A 19,896-nucleotide genomic window follows, 5' to 3' on the forward strand; every position below is an offset into this window, starting at 1 on the left:
ATTCAAGACATGATCCCTACTTGTGCATATTAGAGAAATGAGTAAACACAAATTAGAAAATAAAGAAGTAAGAAAGTGGAAACTATATAAAGACCTCTGCAATGCACACATCTGTTAAACTAATTAAAATTCTGCCCAAGGGGTTACTGAAGTGGCTAAAACTCAGCTTAATCTGGGTCAAGGTCTTGAGGAAGGTGGCTCAAGTCCTGTGTCTTTAAAGAGAGGAAAGAATATTCAATTTCAGGGGACTGTCATAAAACAATAATCCAAGCAAGCTCTAGATGGAGGCTTACAGTGAGTCCACATTACAGGATTTAAATACTGGAATAAGAGTTTGAATGCCTTTGACAGGGGACGGAAATGAAGTGAAATGATTGTGCCCATGCTGACATCTTGTATTTGTGTGTTGTACTATAGTTAACAGACTCCTTTTGGGGATTTTTTTTTTGTTCGATCTGTATTAAATCTTGAGGAACTACAAGCCTTTTTGAAGACTGAATTTCCAGGGTTGATGGCGGCAGCCTGCCTGGATGTAGGAGATGAGAGTAGAGAGATTAAGACGAGACCTACTCTGAGTTTCTGGATCTGGGACGATATCTGTGCCTCTGACCAAAATGAGCAAATAGAAGGGCAGTTTGAGCAAGAGAAGATCATCAAACAGCCAAGACTGGCAGGGAGAGCCACTTGACAGCGTTCAGCTCTTGAGAACAAGGAGGGTTAACTTGCTGGTGAACTTTGTAGGAACACTTGTAGCCTGGTGACCTTGAGAGCCAGAGGCCTGGTGTGGGCAAAGGGGGGCAGTTCAAGAGGACACATTAAGCAATAGAGGGAGCTGATGGACTATGGGTAAAAGCAGGGGAAAGAAGTTGCTGAAAGGGAAAAGTGAGTGTCAAATGATACTTGTAAATCAGGGAGCTGCCAGGATGCTACACTTTAGAGAAACATCAGCATGACAGCATGAGATCATGTTTTGTATTGTTTATTTGTAGTTTGTTGGGTTTTATATCTCTCAGGAAATAGCTGTGGCTCCGATGCAGACAGCTCTGGGTAGACGAGGCACATGACAGCAGCATCAGAGAAAACTAGTCAGTGATGGCAGGAGCCGGGCGAAAGAGCACGTACCCATTCCCACGAAGGAGCCGGGCTCCTGACATGGGCTGTGGTCTGGGTTCCTTTCTTAGGAGGCCTGTGGGCATCGGCACAGGCCCCAAGGCTGGCCACGCATCTTGTAAATGAGTGGAACCAGCATCAGACAGGTGTGATTACAGACCTGTCACGACCCCTGGACACGTAACTCAAAGCCAGTAGGTTCATCTTCATATACAACGTTTCCTTTTTTTTTTTAATAAATAAATTGATTTATTTATTTTTTGGCAGCGTTGGGTCTTCGTTGCTGCGTGCGGGCTTTCTCTAGTTGCAGCGAGCGGGGGCTACTCTTCATTGCGGTGTGCGGGCTTCTCATTGCGGTGGCTTCTCTTGTTGCGGAGCACGGGCTCTAGGTACGCGGGCTTCAGTAGGTGTGGCACGTGGGCTCAGTAGTTGTGGCTCGCAGGCTCAGTAGTTGTGGCTCATGGGCTTAGTTGCTCGGCGGCATGTGCGATCTTCCCGGACCAGGGCTTGAACCCATGTCCCCTGCATTGGCAGGCGGGTTCTTAACCACTGCACCACCAGGGAAGCCCTACAACGTTTCCTTTTTAAAGAGGCTTTGCAACACTAAATCCATAATCAGCTTGATCAGATCAAGATCAAGCCAGCCACACTCAACCTGACGCATTTAGAATGCTTTGCATGTTGGGTGATTGCTGTTGCTGCTGAATTGATGCTGCACCCAGGAAGTGCAAGAAGGAAAGCAGTAAGTGTGTGTTTTCTTCCAGGGTCTGTCTGTTTTCTCAGCCCTTCATCTTGCTCTCACTCTGCATGATTATTTGCGGGAAAATACCCCAAGGCCAAAATACGTAGCTTATTCTTGACTTGGTGAGCCCACTGCATTGGCAGGGCATGAGATACATTTCAGCAAATTTTTGTAATTCCGAGAAATGGCATCCAGAAGAAGAGGCTTCTCAGTCATCGGCTCATGTGTGTCCTCTCCGCCATTCTCACAGTTGGCTGATTCTTCAGGGCACATGTGTGTAGATGCAGCATTTGTTGGCCCTGACTCCTGCTTTCAGAGGCTGTCCAGAACTGCAGCTGGGCACCGTTGTAACCAGACAGTGCTTCAGTGGAGGAATCACGCTGCTCTTGTTTGAATCCAAAGAGAGACACTTTGTCATTTGTTTATCAGGGATGCTTGTATTTTCTCCTGGATTGAAAACAAAAATTACCAGAAACCATGAGCTATTAATATAAGCTGTATACTTTTAATCTCAATCTAGCATTCAAGAAAAGCAATGTTTGTTTGCCAAATAACTTGAGGTCTTTGTGTGTGGAGCTAACAGATGGAGTCCATTGATGGTGAATGCACTTGGATGCATGCTGAGCCCAGGAGAGCATCCCTGGACCGTGAGGGTTGGCCAGAAAGTTAACAAGGCTGGGTTCAGAAGGGCTCTGGGCAGAGAAAGTCAATGTAGTGAAATATCTTGCATTGAGATTCTCTCTTCAGTGCAATGGTTACCAGGGCACTGATTGCAGCTGTTTTAAAACAGATGTGTCTTATGTTCATTCTGTTTCTGGCATGTTACGGGAGTAGAAAAGAGAACTTTCGGCACAGCAGTGTTTAAGAAATCAAGGGAAAAGAAATTGTCTTAACTCTTATCCTCTGAATGTTACCTATTACTTAGTGGTATTCTCCTCCTCCATAGCTAGAGTGGTTGGGATACAAATTTAAAGAATAGGATTCTCCTCAACCAAAAAGAAAATGTGTAGCTAATATTTTTAAGTAAGTCCAAATAATATGTGAAAATATAAAGAAAAAAGTGAAAAATTTCCAAGTCCCACCTGTATTGTCCTTCTAGATATTTACACATATATAGTACACAGGTAGCTATACATGTGATTTTATGTAAATAGGATTGCACCGATAGACTAGTCTGTGGTCTCTTTTCATCACGTAACAAAATGCTATAGACTTCCTTCTTTGTTGTTGAATATAGCTTTACATCAGAAATGTTAATGCCTGAATAAAATTCAATTGTATATCTGTATCCCATTAATTTATTTGTCATGCCATTCATTCACCACATATTTATTTTTAGTCCCAGGTGTAGTAGCCAAATTCTGCAGATACAGCAGCAAATTCCCCTATCAATCGATATTTAGGTTATTGCTGGTTTTTCTATGTTATAAGCAATACTGCCTTGAACAACCAACACTGCAACACACAGCGTACTTAGTTTTCTCCTTAGAATAAAGCCCTCGGTGGAAAATCGGCTGATCAGTGGATTTGCACATTTTGGAGTTTCAGCCATATTTATTGTCTAAGCACTCTCTACTAAAAGTTTACAACAGTGCCAGTTTTTCAATACTCTTACGGGTGATACTTTTCATTCATTATCATCTTTGTCAATGTGATAGGTAAAAAATGGTGCTCCACTGTTTTAACTTACAGTACTTTGATTTGTAGTGTGCTTGGGATGGGAGTTTTAGCCACTACGAAATCATGGCCCCCACATGATCTAGGGGGTACCATTTTCTTTGAGTCCTAATTTTATCCCTCTCAAAAGGGAAGACTTTTTTTTACTTTTTTCTTTGGAGTCAGGTCAGGTTAGGTTTGAATCAATGAGGGGTTGTCTGTTATTGGTAACTGAGTATTCACTGAAAGGATGTGTATAAATATTAGTACTGATTTAAATCTAGTTCATTGGGTTTAGTTCATGTAAGGTTTGATTAATTTCCTTTTATTTTCAAAATGTTGCCATACTTTTGAAAATATTAAAATAAATCATAGAGGTATTTAAGGAGTACCTAATAAAATCTTTAATATAAAGGCCTAGAAGTATACTGTCACCATATAGCTCTTCGCCTGGCTATGTAGCATTTAAATTTAAGTGTTTTCTTTTTTTTCCAGCTACAAATGAAATTCAATTGTAGCAAAATGATTGTGAGACAAACATGTGTGAATTCCAGTTTCCATCCTTCAAGTATTAGTTGCCTTGGTCTCTGCTTCCACATCGGCAGGGATAATAATAATACCCACCTCATGAAGCATTAAAAAAAAAAAAAATCTTGCATACTGCTTGGCATCTAATACATGATCAATACATATTACATTTATTATGGGAAATTTTAGTAAAATTAGAAACACTCAGAAAAGGATATAATTTCTTTACACCAGAGACAATGAGTGTCTCTGGTTTTTAGATATTTTATTCGAGTATATTTTCTTCTAGATATGTATTTTATAAAAGTTGGGCCATACTAAAACTGTACAGGGTTTCAAATTACAGCAAATGTGTTTGCTTAATCATTGAACAATGCAAGGGGGTGGTTACCCAGATTTTTTTTTTAGTAATGGTTTAATGGAGTATTTTGTGTCAATATTTATTTGTAATAAATTTTTTATTAGAGTGAAGATTAAGTGTAATTGAAAGGCATTTTGGACAATTAAAACTATAAACATTTCCATTCCTTCTAATTCAACATTCAAATCTGCTTCTTATGCAATCAAAAATATAGGACATTTTCTCTGTTATTTGGGAAGATGTTTAAACAATTGACAGGCTGCAGGAGGCAGAGATTATGGCTCGTCTACACTGCTTCCGCTCCCAGGAGAACAGCGAGGCAAGCTTGCACTGACTGAATGTGGACAGAAACTTTCTCAGCTTGCCATGTCTTATGCCATGAGGCTGAGCTGGATTTCATGAGTTGTGTTTCCTAAATAGGGTCAAAATTAAATTTCTGTTTATCAGATTCTTCTTAAGGGAGACCAACTCTTCAAAGAAGCCTCATGGTGAATCTTTTTAAAGCATACACATATATACATACACACATGCAAAACTCACCAAATTACCTGCCTTGCATGTTGAGATTATCCAGGAACCGTATTTCAAAAATTTTCTGCAAATAGGGAACTCAGTTTCTCTCTGTACTCATGTTTACATGCTCAGTAGTCAAATCCTGGCTTGCATTTCTGACCCCAGGACTTCTGTGTGAATTCATTTTAATTGAAAAATAGTCTGAATTCTATTGCCATTTTCCTTTTTTTTTTTTCTTGGTTATAGAGCAAGTATGGCGTTGTTTCAAAGGTTCAAACCAAATAGATATTTTTAAAATATTTATTTTGTTTAGCATGAATTCCTCGAAAATATTCTTGCCTCTGGGTAAAATTCATAATTTAAGTTTATAAAATATTTTCTTAATTTAATTCTACATATAGTATAAATTTTATGTATTGTATATTTTAAAATGTTGCATAAACTTTTTATATGCTAATGTATGTACAAATTTTTGTATAAACTTTTTTCCATTTCAGGTTCTTAATTATTTTCAACCTCTTGTTAAAAGGGGAGATCAAATTTTACCTGTATTAAATTCACAGCTCTAGTTTTATCTTTATCCTTCTTCTCCTGGGAAATTCCAAAAGCTTGCAGTGACAAATGCTTCAGGCTTTTACTTTGTTTTATTTTGGGTGAGAATCTGGGACCTCATCAATGGAATGTGGCTTCATCAATTCTCTTCTGCACTTTTGTCTTTAGAATCAAAACTTAATTCATAAAACCAAAGCCACTTCTGAAAATGTATCCAATAGTTATGGTTTGTTTTCTCCCCACCATTTTGACCTGTTTTTAATAAGAATAGTGTTGAAATACATTGTTGGCATGGGATTTTCCCCTTTAGTTTTTACAGTCCTCCGGAGCAAACATCGTGCTTTCTCTTTACAGAGTTAGCATAAATCCAGATGGCATCAAGGCACTCCCATGTTGGGACGTGATGAGAAACTAAGGTTCAGTAGTGCTGCTTCCAGGGTGGCCTGCACTCTCTCCTTCAGCTCATGTCTTGCGGAAGAATTGGAAAGATGATCCTCAAGCTTCTTGGCGCCTCTGTGCTTTCTGCCAGCAAGGGTGGCAGAGCTGCTGTGGGAACTTAGAAATAGCAGGGTCTCTCTACCCAACCACAACCCACTTTCCGGTTTCATTAACACCTCTTTGATGAACCTCTGGCTTCCATGCAAATTCTGTTTCCACACAATGAAGATTTTTGTCATAGCTGATGTTCGCTGAGTCTTTACCATGTTGTGCTAAGACCTTTTTACTGTTTCACCGGCACTTCTTGGAAATGCTAGGAGATAGGTAGTAGTATTATCTCCATCTTGTGGATGGCAAAACCGAGGCCTGGACAGGTAAAGTTGCTCATCTAAGATCACAGCTGTTATATTATGGTGTGAGGCTTTGTCTGAGTCCAGAGCACTGGCTCTAACCCTCACACTCTTTACTTCTTCTTTCTTCCAAGCAAATTCTGATAGAGTCAAAGTTCAGCGCCATAAGAAGTATTTGAGTAACCCTGGGAATTCATTTTATCAGGATTTGTCCTACATTATCTCTGGGGATTCTGTCAAGATGAGACATAGTTTGTAAATGAAACTAAGATAGTGTGATTATTCTCTCAGGGTTGCATTTCATTAACTGTGGCGATTTGCTCATGCTGTTTTCATAGAGTTTAACTTAAGTTGTTGGGTTCTCTGGGGGGATGTACAGTATCTACCTGAAATTGATGCTTTGTTAGGCCTTGGGAAAAGTTCATCCAGGTTAGGTGAGGGAGCTCTTTGAACTCTTGCAAATCACTAAACTTTAGATAATCACAAATCTAGTACTGGGGAAGACACCCCACTGTTTAATTTTGTAAGCTGTTTAATTTTGAAAGTACAATCCAACTGTGTATTTTGGAAATTACTTGCAACATAACAAGTCTGTGATTTTAGAACATAATTGTAGGTGTCTTACCTCTGATGAAAATTATTCCAGAGTCTAGAACCTAGTAAATGTTCAGTGAAGAGTTGTTTCATGAATGAATTACTAACATTATTTATATAATTTTGAGGAACTAAAAAAAATGAGTGGTGAGCAGTCTCAATGTCTATGTGAGGGTAATAATGATCGTGTATAATGTATACCCTGTACTTTACAGAGGGCATGACCGTCTCCACAAAAACATCTTGTATGTTCATAATATCTTTTATCTAAAGAGCTGCATGTTTTAGACATTAGTGAAATCTCAGAACAGCGCTCTGAGGAAGATGAGTGACACACTCTTCATTATAGATGAAGCATCTGTGGTTAAGACTGGTTAAGTGTGACTAACTCAAGGCTGATTACTCCAGTTGTAGAAGACTTGTCTCCAGCCTCATTCTGTCCCCATGACCTGTTCTTTGACCTTTCAGAAGCTGTGTGGCCTCCTACTATCCAGTACCCCCCACCTTATTTTTTGAAATAAAAGTGTTTTTAATTTAATTACCCACTTTAAAGGAAATGTAATAATTGAGCTATGTAAACATAGTTGGTTTCTAAGTATACAACTAAAATATTTCTAGCCATTTGGCCCCAAACACTTTGTTCTCTTCACACAGTTCCAGAAAGTGCACACTAAGCAGATGGTGCAGGCAAGCTCATGGTTTATTTACGGCCAGTACAGTAGACAGAGGCATATGTGCTAAGCCCTCTCATAGCTGCTCCATGGGAGCCATTAGCACATCCATTTAGATGAAAGAGTCTCGGGGTTTTGCGTGGGCAGTTCTGTTCGCTCCCCTGAAGCATCGCCATCTGCCCTGCCTCCTCTCGGCGGCCCAGGCACCCTCCCCTCATGCCCAGGCAGTCACAGACCTGTTCATCAGAACAAGCTCCCTTCACTTAGATGCAGCACTGATGGCAGCTGCTCTCTGTTTCTCACTCAGACCAGTTTAACCCTAAGCGTGTCTGACTTCCCCCAAGGCTGCTCTGGGACCAAGTTCATTCCCATACAATTCCACAGACATGTCTGAGCACCTTCCCCACGCCAGGCTGGGGCCTGGGGTGCAGAGGGTCCTTGGACATGTGCCCTGGGACCTGGCACATGTGTTTTTTCCTTTGTGCTCTAGTTTCAAGGCTACAACTTTCCTTGTCACCTGTGATGCCCAGAGAGCCAGCAGCTGTTGGGCTGCAAGACTCCCTGCATCAGATGGACCAAACACTAGACCTCTGCTTTCTACACCTCTCTCCAGGGAATTATGCACATGCTTTTCTTCCTTCTCAGATGTTCTCTCTGGGTGAATAATTATATTTAAAGAGCAGTGATTCAGAAATTTTTCTACCCAAAATATTTGGGGGGAGGCAAAAGATTTTGTGGATATCTAGTCCAGCCATTTCTATTGATAATTACTCCCCTCCCCAAAAATTTTGTTTAAAAACGCATTTCAGTTAAAATGATCTGTCAATTTAGCAACCCATAGCTAACTCCATTTTCTAATTCCAAATTCCTGGCAGAGCAATCTCATTGGCTTAACTTTTACAGCCAAGCCACAGAACTTGTAGGTTCCCAGCCACCGTGTAGCTGGGGCCTCCTTCTGGTCATCTGTTCGCTCCTGTCCAGTCGTACGTTGCTGGACTAGCTATGGTCACATGACTTGTTGCTGAGCTGTTGGCAGGACAGATTCCCAGAGAAGGGGACAAGGATGGGGCAGATGCCCAAAAACGTGTATAGAGGACAGATTGGATTTGAGAGACTCTGAAACGTAAGAGCATATTTTGCCCTTTGTCCTCCAACAAGTCTCTTTGTGAAACTGGATTCTGTTAGAATAAGGAGCACAGAAGCATCTTGGCCCATATTGTCTAGTGTTTGCTATACTTATGCTTGTAAGTCCAACTCTATGTTGTGTGACACCCCCCCCAATTAACTCTCTATTATGGCATGTTTCAAACCATTCCATTTGAATCGAAACTTTAGGACTTAAGTAAAATTAAAGTCTGTTTATAACTCTAGCACCTAAGCTAAAAAAAATAAATTCACAAATGAAATCCTACAGCATACAGTAGTATTCTTCTGTCTTATGTGGCTAAAACTGAGGTCCCAGAATTAATAAGTACTGATTCCTTGCACATCCAGCCAGGGCAGAGGCTGAGGATGCTATGTGTGCAACATGCAGCAGCTGGTGTTGGGCAAGGTCTGCTCCCTGTGCCAACGACGCAGTTATTGTTTGGTAAACACACCTTTATTCATTGAGGAGCAGGTGTTTGCCAATGTATCATACAATTACATAGTGAAGGGAGAGCAGTAGACGCACTGTAGAAATATTTTTAAAACAAGTCAACAGCAGACCGTGCATAGGAAAAAGGGCCCAGCTCCAGAGTACCCGCTGCTGTGTGGCATTTAGCAAAGCGCGAGCGTAAATAAGGGCTCAGAAGGACAGAGCACTTTGTCTCAAACACCTCTTTCTGGCTAGGGCCCGGCAGCAACCATTTCCGGCTCTGCCTGCAGGGTGGGTTTGGCTGTGGCGACGTCGGAGCAGGGGTGCGCAGGTGTGCGTGGAAGTGGGTGTGAATGCACCCAGACACTTAGCTTGCTTACATTCAGGTTTGTAGGAAGAAAAAGGGGCTCCAAACATGTCTGGTTAAGTGTTTCTTGAGGTCTTGACTTGAAAGGAACATAGACATAAATGTAAATTCTTCAAGAGGTTAGAATTTGGGGGTTGGGGTGACTTGAGAGCTGAACTATCATGTCTAAGAGATTTACAGTTCACGGAGAAGGTGACTGATGGCAATGTTTCCCGATCAGTACCACGGAATATGCAGTATTTTTAACAGACCGACATCAAAAGGCTTCACGTACCGTGACAGATTGCTTTTGTAATTTATTCTGCCCGGATGGCCCTGGAATACTCTCAGTGAAGGTCTTGTGTGAATCTTGTTTTGCTCTTCACATTACAGTGGCTGCCAAAGGCTCACTTGTCAGACCTGATGAGGAGAGCAGTATTTAGCTCTCTTTCTCCCACTTCATAATTCATACGCCCATAGTTTCATCCTACAATAGTATGTTGCCTATAAATCTTTAAACCATAATGTCGAATCATTTGTCACAGGCATCTCTGTTAAGAACAAGATGGAATGCAGATTACAAAGAAATTTTACTAAATTTTTATTACTCTCTTTGAGCTGCAGGCCTCTGACTAGAAGAACTACTACCTTCAATGAAAGAATTGTTTATTTACAAGACAATAAAATTAGTCATTATTGCCTATTTGATGGCAGTAAGAACTAAAACCTAGGTCTCTCTGACTCAGGAGGGGTATACTTAGCATTAAATCACTGTTTCCCAAACTTCAGTCATTTGTAGACACCTGTCTGATTTTCTCCATATCTGTGTACCACCTATATTACTTATATTTTCCCTTAACTTAAGTTTTTATGCTAAACCAAACTTATTTTTAAAAGAAACTTTATATGACTTCTTCAAGTAGAAAACCAGTATCATTTGATGAATAGCTGATAATCATTAAATAAGTGAAAATCAGAGTGCCACGACAGTCTCATAGATGCCCTTGCCTGTAGGAGTCTCCGGGCCTGAGGCTGCACCTCTCTGATGAAAAGGGGCGTTAGCAGGAGTTAGAGAGCTGTTGCAGACAGCTGAGACTTTGGGGTTTGAGAGGGCTGAAGTGTATAGAAAAAGGAATAAGATTCTTGTTTTGTAATTCAGTGATGTGCCTCTGGAATCACCTGGGGCACGCTTGGTAGTGCACACCACTGACCACGCAGCTAACCCGGAGAACCTGGGAGCCTGCATCTTCTTTCACCTATGCCAGTGAAATAGGTATGCATGGAGAACGGGAGATTGAAAAGTCATTTATTGGGTACCCACTGAAGGCGACCTCAGAGTAGAGGATGGTCATCAAACGTGATGCCTCCTAAGCACTTAAGTTTAGTGGAACTAACATTGTTTAGTGTAACTAGCGTTAGTTGGGTAGAAGTTGAAAGATAGGATAAATCCTCCCTCAGCCCATTTGTTTCGGGCCACCTGATGGCGCATTATGCATTTAATTGCGCACAGGCTCCAAACGCACAGGCTCAGCGGCCATGGCTCACGGGCCCAGCCACTCCGCGGCATGTGGGATCTTCCCGGACCGGGGCACGAACCCATGTCCCCTGCATCGGCAGGCGGACTCTCAACCACTGCGCCACCAGGGAAGCCCCTGGAAAATCATATATATTAAAAAGAAAAACATAGGTCACTTTTGCTGTAGGCTATGACTACATGCAATTCAAGCTAAATTATTTTCCACTTTAAAAATCCAAGATATTTTTCTTTTCTGTAGTATATTTATTTTGATTTCAACAGGGGCTTCACTAAACCCTGTGAACACATCTCTCAGCAGTAGCCCTATTGGGTTTAACATAAAAGACTCCAAGACTTTTACTACAAAGGCTAAAAGTGAAATATCGTGTCCTTCATGGAACAGGTGCTCAGTAAATATTTGAGAAGTACATTTGTGAATTTATTTTTGAAATACTTCCCTGGACAAGGTTGTGTCCTTTCTGCAGTTACCTGTACCATCAGGTGCTTTCACAGGTGGGCATGGTGGAGGCATCCGAGCTTCAGCATTTTTGTGCGGAATGCTTCTGTCTGGGGTGATGGTGAAGGTTTGACACTCCCTGATTCGGTTTCTTTAGGTGTTAGTGCCAGGCATCTTCTCATTCCTCCTCTGGCTCCAAACACTATTCACCTTTCTCCACTCTGCTCTTTGCCCCAGAAAATTGACTTCTCTGAACTGCCTGGGTGGTCTCTTTGCCTCTGGTTTCCAGTTGGGTTCAGCAAGGAGAGGGCCCGAGACTGGAGGGAGGGAGAGAGTGAGTCAGGATGCTTCTTCCCTATGGGGTTTCTCACACTGGCAGCAGCCCTTCGAGGATGGTCACAGCTCCTGTCAGGCAGCCAGTGCTCTCCACCAGTGTTTCTGTCCCGGTTCAGGTACCCACTCTCTCATCTTGCCCCTTCAGGCCTTGGGGTGGGACAGAGCCTGCCCTACCTGATTCCCTCTCATTCCTAGCCCAGGGGACCACACTAGGCCTTGTGGCTTTCCTGCACCCTGCCCACTTCTTTGTAAATTGTCCCTTTATTAAATTCCCTTCAAATTATCATACTTTGAGGATGCCACCTGTTTCCTGCTGGTACCCTGACTCATTAAGGGTGTATATGCTGACTTCTTAGCGACACACAGCAAAGTTGACTGGTTCCAGAGGGACTGACCTCTGACCTCAGCTTTAATAGCAATGTGTTCTACACCAGTATGGTTCCCAAATGTGGGTGTGCTTCACAGTCACATGGGGAGGCTGTGAAAATTCAGGTTCCTGTCCCCCGCCACCTACTGACTTAGGGGTGCTGAGGACAGCTGTAAGGCCCTTGTGATGACTGACCGTCTGTAGTTCACTAGACATGGACTATGATGAGTCCTAGCACCCCAAACCCCAGTGGCCTTCTGAACAGGTAACTGTTTACAGGGCACTAGACCTCTGTCTTGTGCCACGTTCAACTGTTACCTAGCAGTGACTGAGTGAGTGACACACCTGATCGTTGTAAATAAGAATTCTCCTATAAAATACAATTTAATGAAAAAGAAAAGAAAACCTGAGAGAGGGGAATAACTGCTCTTTCAACACCTGTTAACAGCAGTTAGCTGATGCACTGGCAGGAGTGACCAGCCTCCTGCTGGCTCACTGCAAGATTTGGAAGAGACGAGACCGTTTCCTGTTAACCAAGGGGGAAGCTCAGTGTCTGTTTTGCCATGGAGTTCCTCACCATCATCTGTTAAGAAGAAGAACCTTATTGGTACCCAAAGTGTCACTCAAGACGTGAAATGTAATTAGCTAAATACTGGAAACTGTTCTCCTGCCAAAAAAAATTTTTTTGACTTATTTAAAGTCCTGTTTTCAAATAAACACCTTCAGTAGAGCCCTTGTCTAGGCTCACGGAATGCTTCGTTCAGCTCCGTCAGTGACCATGCTCTGAAAAAGCATCAGTAGTCACTCTTCTGAGGGAAAATTGAGACTGGGGCTCAAGACCCTGAATGAAACTGGGTAAGCTGTCCAAAAGACATGAGTTCAAATCCCGCTTGCACTAAGAGGTCAGGTCCATTTCTCCTGATCAGGATGCGGGGCATGTGAGGTTCGTAGGGAGTGTTACTCCCTGTTCCACGTCCCCACCAGAACTCTATTATCGTCTAAAAGAATTCACATCGGGCTTCCCTGGTGGCACAGTGGTTGAGAGTCCGCCTGCCGATGCAGGGGACAGGGTTCGTGCCCCGGTCCAGGAAGATCCCACATGCCGCGGAGAGGCTGGGCCCGTGAGCTATGGCCGCTGAGCCTGCGCGTCCGGAGCCTGTGCTCCGCAATGGGAGAGGCCACAACAGTGAGAGAGAGGCCAGCGTACCGCAAAAAAAAAAAAAAGACATAAAAGAATTCACATCCCTTATCTCAGGGCAGAGTTACAAAGATACTGTAAAGTTAGTTGGAAGGTGAATTCTGCTGAGTCAGTGGGGCAGACCCCGGGTGCCTCTAGCTACCCAGCAGTGGATATTGCGAAATTGTAAGAGAGACGTTCTCATTCCCAACTTAGTAGTAATTCATCTCACTCAGCCATGAGCCAGGACACGTAGCAGTTCTGTCTTCCCAAAAGGCTGAGTGAGGGTCACTCTGCTGAGGGCTAGTTTCTGGAGAAGGACAGTAAACTATCTGTTATATAATGTTTTGCCATTTCATTCATTTTAAGCCTTTTCCTTTTAGTGGTTTGATGAAGTGCTTTTAGCTGATGGGTTGTGGACGTTAAGATAAAGGGTCATCTTGGATGGAATAACCTAGGAACAGAGATCCTCAGAGCTGGGCCTGAGGAAGAATCCAGGTAGAAATTACTGAGGTGTGTCCCCCGCCTCAAGCCAACCCCTCGCCTTCTCAGGGTTAGCTTTCAGAGCCATCTAGATTGATTAGCCCTGGAAAGAGAGAGGTGGTTCTTAATGGCCCCCGGGGTTACTTTGACCAGCCTCAAGGAGCCAGGAGTCACGAGCTTATGCAGTTGTGTTTCACCTCTGAACACAAAGTGCTCAGAGAGGAGAAAGTTTGGTCAGGCTTTGTGTTTTCAACAGTCTAACTAAATTAGATGCTGGCGCTAGGGACCCTAGGAACTGTGCTGGTGTCCTAGAGGGTAGGCTACAGGCAGGGGGCAGAGTGCAATGGCCAGTTTACAGGTAGACCCCTCACCTCCTACTCCACCCCCTTCCACTTTGCCCTTCCTTTGACCCCATATCCATGGGGTCTTCAGCTACCCTGAGAGCCATTGTAGGCTCGGAAGAAGACAAGCGGAAAAGGCTGGGAAGAGCAGAAAAACACTTTAGAGGAGCTGCTGCGAGAGCCACAGCTCCTCGTGCCAGCCCTGCTCCACCACCCACAATGCCTTTCCTTCACACAGCCTACATTTTTTTTCACTTCAATTTTTTGGTAGCCTACAATTCGATCATTTTCATTCGAGGTTATAAGTGACCTTTAAAAAAAGGCATTTGTTTCAGAGGAGGTTGATGACTCATTAAACAGTTAGTGACACATGTGTGTGAATTAATTCGATCAGATTGTTCAGCCAGGGGGAAGGGGCCTGTGACTGGAAAGATGGGGGCACCTTGGGAAGGGGGCCCAGGTGGGATGTGAGGTGACAGGAATCCAATAGGAGGACTAGAAAGGGGACAGTTGTAGGAGTGAGGAGAGGATTAGGGAGGAAAACACTGCAACCACAGGGACTCTTGCTCCTAAGATCCAGAAGTCAGGCAGCGGTGGTTTTCTTCTGCATAAGGCTGGTTTGGTGGGGCAGCCTGGTCCCTAACACCACCAGCAGCAGCATCTATCCTGTGGAAGGTTGCCAGACTTAGCAAATTTTAAAAATACACAGTGCTCGATTAAATTTGAATTTCAGATAAACAACGAATAGTTTTTTAGTGTAAGTATGCCCTAAATTGTTTATCCAAAATTTAAATTTAACTGGGTGTCCTGAATTTTATCTGTCAGCTCTCAGAATGGCTGAGCACCTGACATTCAGCAGTTCTGTGAGAAAGATGCTGTGGCGGGGAAGCTGAGGCTGAGGGGTTGTGGTTTACAGCCTCTCGGGTGGTATAAAAGCCTCCAAAGCTGGTGCTCCTGAGCCCTGGACCATCATCCACGGCAGGCTTACGGACCCACTTTGGGCCGTCTGACATTTATGTTGGGGTGGCAGAAAGAACCCTAGAGGGAGGTGAGGCCAGCTCCACCATAAGAGGCCCTTCCAAAAGGCTCAGAGGGCTGGGAGGCTGCAGCAGGCTAACACAGACTCCAGGAGGTGAAGCCCCAGGTAGGGTCAGGGTGGAGGGCTGGGAGGCACAGAAGAGCCATCTGGTCTACCTTCTTCATTTTATGAGGAAGCTGAGGGCTATCAAGGCAAAGTGACGACTCAAGTCACGGAAAATCAGTGAAACCTGTGGGAGAATCAAGTTTCTTAAGTCCTCACGGAGTTCTTTCCACTACATGGTGCTGACAGAGCAGATTCTTAGTCAAGCCTCCAAGTTTCCACACAGCACTACTTTGTATACAGTACGCACTTAGGCTAACCTTGTGGGAAAGACCCTGTTCTGCTTATGAGTCACCACCCTCGTTTTCTTTTTTGTTGGTGTAAAAACCACGTTGGTAGCCCCTTATTACCAAGAGGCTGGGTTATATTTTATATCCCAGTTAACAAAGACCAGGGACCAAGAGATGCAGGTTTTGCCATTCATTTTCTTTAGATGCTATTTGGGGCAGTTATGCATGTTTCCAAAATTTGGCTACTCAGTAGAATGAAAGAAAAACATGCAGCTATGCTTGCTTCTGGCTTTAGAATACACATTGGTGGTTTTGCAGTATAGTATTCCATCCCTATTTAAGACAGTAACATGATAGGAGAATAGTCAGCAGCAGTCTGCAGAGAGCTCCCAGAGCCCTCTATGGTCCCCAGTTGGGCAGAAAGGAATGCTTAGTGTAGAGTGAAGGCGGGAGGGATGCTCCTGAGGTGGAGAAAAGCAATGCCCCCAGTTCCTCCAGGGACTGAGTTTTATGGTAACAGAAGGTGTGGATGTTCCCCAAAGCCTGACTCTGCCCTTTTTTTTTTTCTGAATCCTTAAGCATGGTCTTCTTATATTTTCAGGACCATGATGCCTCTTCCTGGCTTTTCAGCATTTGAGAATGACATGTTCTTTTTAAGTTGATTTGGTTTACTTTAGCAGCTTTTGATGTAAACTGTGGATTTGAGGATAAGAATACTTCAGTGAACCAGTAGCTGTGTCCACACTATCTTGTCCCCTCAGTGAATTAGCACGTGGGAAACTATTTAGAGGGGAGAAGGTCATTTATGGGAAAGAAGATTCTTTTCTTATTCTCTATTCATGTGGTTTTCTCTGTTCCCGACATGATGGATATTTGTGGTGTTTTCTTGGAAAGCAAATTACCCCACATTAATGTACCATGGCTTCTTTGGGAAGCTGAAATTCCACAAGCTCTTCCACAGATTATTTCTTCAGGTAATTCTACATTTGCACTGTTTGCTGCAGAAATGCAATAATCCTAGGCAAATTGTTTCTGTGCTATCTCAGGAGTGATAATATTAAACATTAGCAAGCCAAAGTCATAGGCAAAGGCACCTGTTATTTGGATTCTTGTATTACTTCCCTTATATTGCCCTGTATTACCCACCCCTTAGGAATCACTGACTGGAAGCATTATGAAGTGATTACTTCCTTCTCTGATATTACCAATAATTATACTTGACTCTTTACAAATTGGAGAATGTGAAACTAAAAAGCTGAAAATATATGATGAGTGAAGCTGGCTGGGATCTGATCAGCTTTGTAATTTGTGGTCCTTAATTCACAGAAGCTTGAGAATAAGAAAACCTCTTATACATTTATCAATGATATCTATTGACTTCAAAAAAAATGGTCGTTAGGGTGAAACCTCCCTTCCAGACTCAAGCCATAAGTGGCATAGTTCAAAAAAAAAGTTTAATGAAGCCCAAATATTTGAAGTGATTGAATTAATAGTTTTAAAAGAGCCAGATAAGTGTGTACCCCTGAAAGGAAATCTATTTAGAAAATTAAAAAAAACAAAAAACCCTACCAGTTAGCCAAGAAGAGTGCTCAGAGGATGAAATGGCAGCATGCCCTTGGAACTCCAAAGGTCACTGGGGAGATGCTGTTTTGAGGCGGATTGGAGGATCCTGGGAACAGTTCTGAAAGAGGGTGGACCCTTTCTCTAGAGAAAAGTGGGTAAACAGCTAAAAGTGGGTAAACAGCTAAGCTGCTTAGTTTCCATTTTTGTCACTTAGAAGAACTTCAGCTGAATTCTGGTCATCTTCTGGTCCCACATTTTCCCAGCAAGAAAAGCATGCATGGTTGGGAATTGTAGGAGTTTTAGCCAGATTCTTTAAGACGCACTCTGCATCCATCCTGGTAAATAGTGCTTACGTATTGCATTGTTAACTTGGCACGTGTATACAGCTCATCTGCCAACTGAACTGCCAATGTCTTGAAGACCAAGATGGTATCTGATACTTCTCTGTTCTCTTCATTAGCACCTGACCAGCACCTTGCACACTGTTCAGTCACCTGTTACACAGAGATCTTCCCCTGGTGCCCAACAAATTCATGCCAGTCATCGTGGGGACTGAGATGGGGCAAAGCCCTTTTTCTCAAAAGGCTGTGCTCATGTGTAGGCTGCCTACAGAACACTCATATGTATGTCTAACACCAGTGGAAGTGAGAGGAAGGAGTAATCCAAAAATGGTGCACAACCCAGGCACCGTTTTTATTTGTCACCAGTCTCAGATGCACTTGCTGTTTTTGTAATTGGCTCATGATTTTCTAGTATGATCTGGACCACTGGAGAGGCCCCTCAGTTTTCTGAAAATTCATAGAGTGAATGATGCGTTTCCAGATAAGTCTTAGGTGGCTGGTATGGAAGTTCTGATGAATTTTGGTATTCATTTTCCCAGCCAACAAATTTCTCTCCCTATAAATATTTGTTCAGGTAAACTGCACGTCATAAGACTTTCCATGTGTTCTGCTTCAGGGAGACTAGGCAGGTGTAACAGGAAAACTGGGGAACCCACCTGAAAAGCCATCTGATGCTACGGAGCAGACGCTCCCACACCTGTGGCTGGGCATCTAGTCTTTTATGATGTGGGGTCTCATTATTTGCTGGCAGAGGTCTTCTTACTATCTGAGAAGCGTTAGGATAAAGTGCAAGGAAGTATAAGGTGATTAAGGATCGAACAGCAAACACAGAGATTTTTTAGATTAAAATTTTGAACTGTTCTCTTTCCAAATGATGGAATTTAGGCATTTGCCATTCATACTTGTCTCTGCCGCAGCCCCCGTGCTACCCCACCCTGCCCTCAGAAGATTTCAATAATAATAATAATCATCACTTGGTTTCCCACGAGAATAGTTGAGGAGAGAACTGCAGGCCTGGGCAAGGGAGGGTTAGATCTAAAGCTGGGTTTCCAGAAATTGAGGCAGAGCTTTGTGTCAACTGCAAAATAACCTATTCCTTAGCAATTCTGCTGCATCATCCTTGGAACTTAAATTCCCATTTTCATCTCGGTGGGTATTTTCAGGAGTCAGTGAATGGTATTAACTTACGCTCTGGAAACATGGGAGGATCCTGTGGCAGATTTAAGAAGCACGGTTGCAGTCAGTCTTTTCCATTTTAGATGATAGTAAACTCCTGCGTCAGGCTTGCTTTCTGTGAGTTTTCTTTTCCTCCCTTCATCACGTTCGTTATCCCTTGGGCGAGTTGTGTCTGTCCCTCCTGCTGCACTCCCCCGCACTACGTGCTGAGCAGCTCTCCTGCAGAGCCTCCAACCAGCTGGAGAGCCTTCTTTCTCCCATCCCCCTGTCTTTCCTACCCCGTGGTGAGACCCATGCCTAATTTTCAGCTCTTTCTGGGGTAGTGTGGCATTACTTGGAAGAAAATTAGAAAGCATTTTACACGGCTTATTACAAATCATTAATTGAAGTGCCACGAAACCCAGGGAATTTATTCTCCCATTGATGTGTGCGTAGCTCCTATTAACATTAATAAAGTTGTTTAGAATCAAAGAACGGGCAGGAACCCATAACAGAGGATCCATTTTGATCCTGCTTTACAGAGTGACTCATACCCACTGGGCATCAACAAGCATTTTAAATATAATTTTTACCACTCCTTTTTAAAAAGGAGAGCAATTACTGAGTATGTCATCACAGTAGGTTCACGTCCTTCACTGTGAAGGACAGTAGCTGTTGTGAGGTCCTGCCCCACCCGGCTTGGAAGTCCGTGTGAACGCAGGCAGGATCAGGGCGGGAGGCGTCCCCTGAGGCTGCCGCGCCTGCGCACTGCCGTGGGGGGAGCTGCCGGAGCAGTGCGAAGGGGACCGTGACCGCTGGCATCCGCAAGACAGACAGAAGTAAACAGAGATGTTTGCTTCACCTGAGCCGTTTGTGCCCTGCCCCAACTGTGCAGGTATTGATAAGTCACATCAGTGAAATGGACCATTGAGGAGGGGGGGGTGGATTTTAGTCTAGATAATTGTAAAGATTTTGAACACTCCAGGGACCCCAAAGAATCTGAAGATGTAGAAACAAGTGGACCTTTGACCTTTGACCTTTCAAGTAAAATGCAAACACTAGGAGTTAGAGCTGCACTTTCTCTCACAGTGAATGAATTTGTGCAGTGCTTATTTATTCACCTTCATAGCCAATAAAGGGAGACTTCCAACGGCCCCATTTTTAGGTCTGTGTGTCTCCCCTCACCCCTTCCAAGCTCTGTCTGTACCTCCTCTTCTGTCTATCATAGGGCATTAATTTGTACATGTGTTTTTAATGTTTGGAAAATGACTTCAGTGTGGGTGACAGAGAAGAGAGATTTTCATAATTATGTCTGATTTGGACGAGAAGGTTGGTATCCTTTCAGTGTCCTG

General features: G+C 43.2%; 1 protein-coding gene across 4 annotated transcripts in view; it reads left to right on the plus strand.

Moving 5' to 3' along the window:
• FYN (FYN proto-oncogene, Src family tyrosine kinase) overlaps window positions 1-19,896 on the plus strand; it is a 209,545-nt gene that overhangs the window by 57,422 nt on the left and 132,227 nt on the right. The window lies entirely within an intron of this gene.

The sequence above is a fragment of the Lagenorhynchus albirostris genome, chromosome 12 (genome assembly GCF_949774975.1).
Source record: "Lagenorhynchus albirostris chromosome 12, mLagAlb1.1, whole genome shotgun sequence".
In the NCBI taxonomy this organism is placed as follows: Eukaryota; Metazoa; Chordata; class Mammalia; order Artiodactyla; family Delphinidae; genus Lagenorhynchus; species Lagenorhynchus albirostris.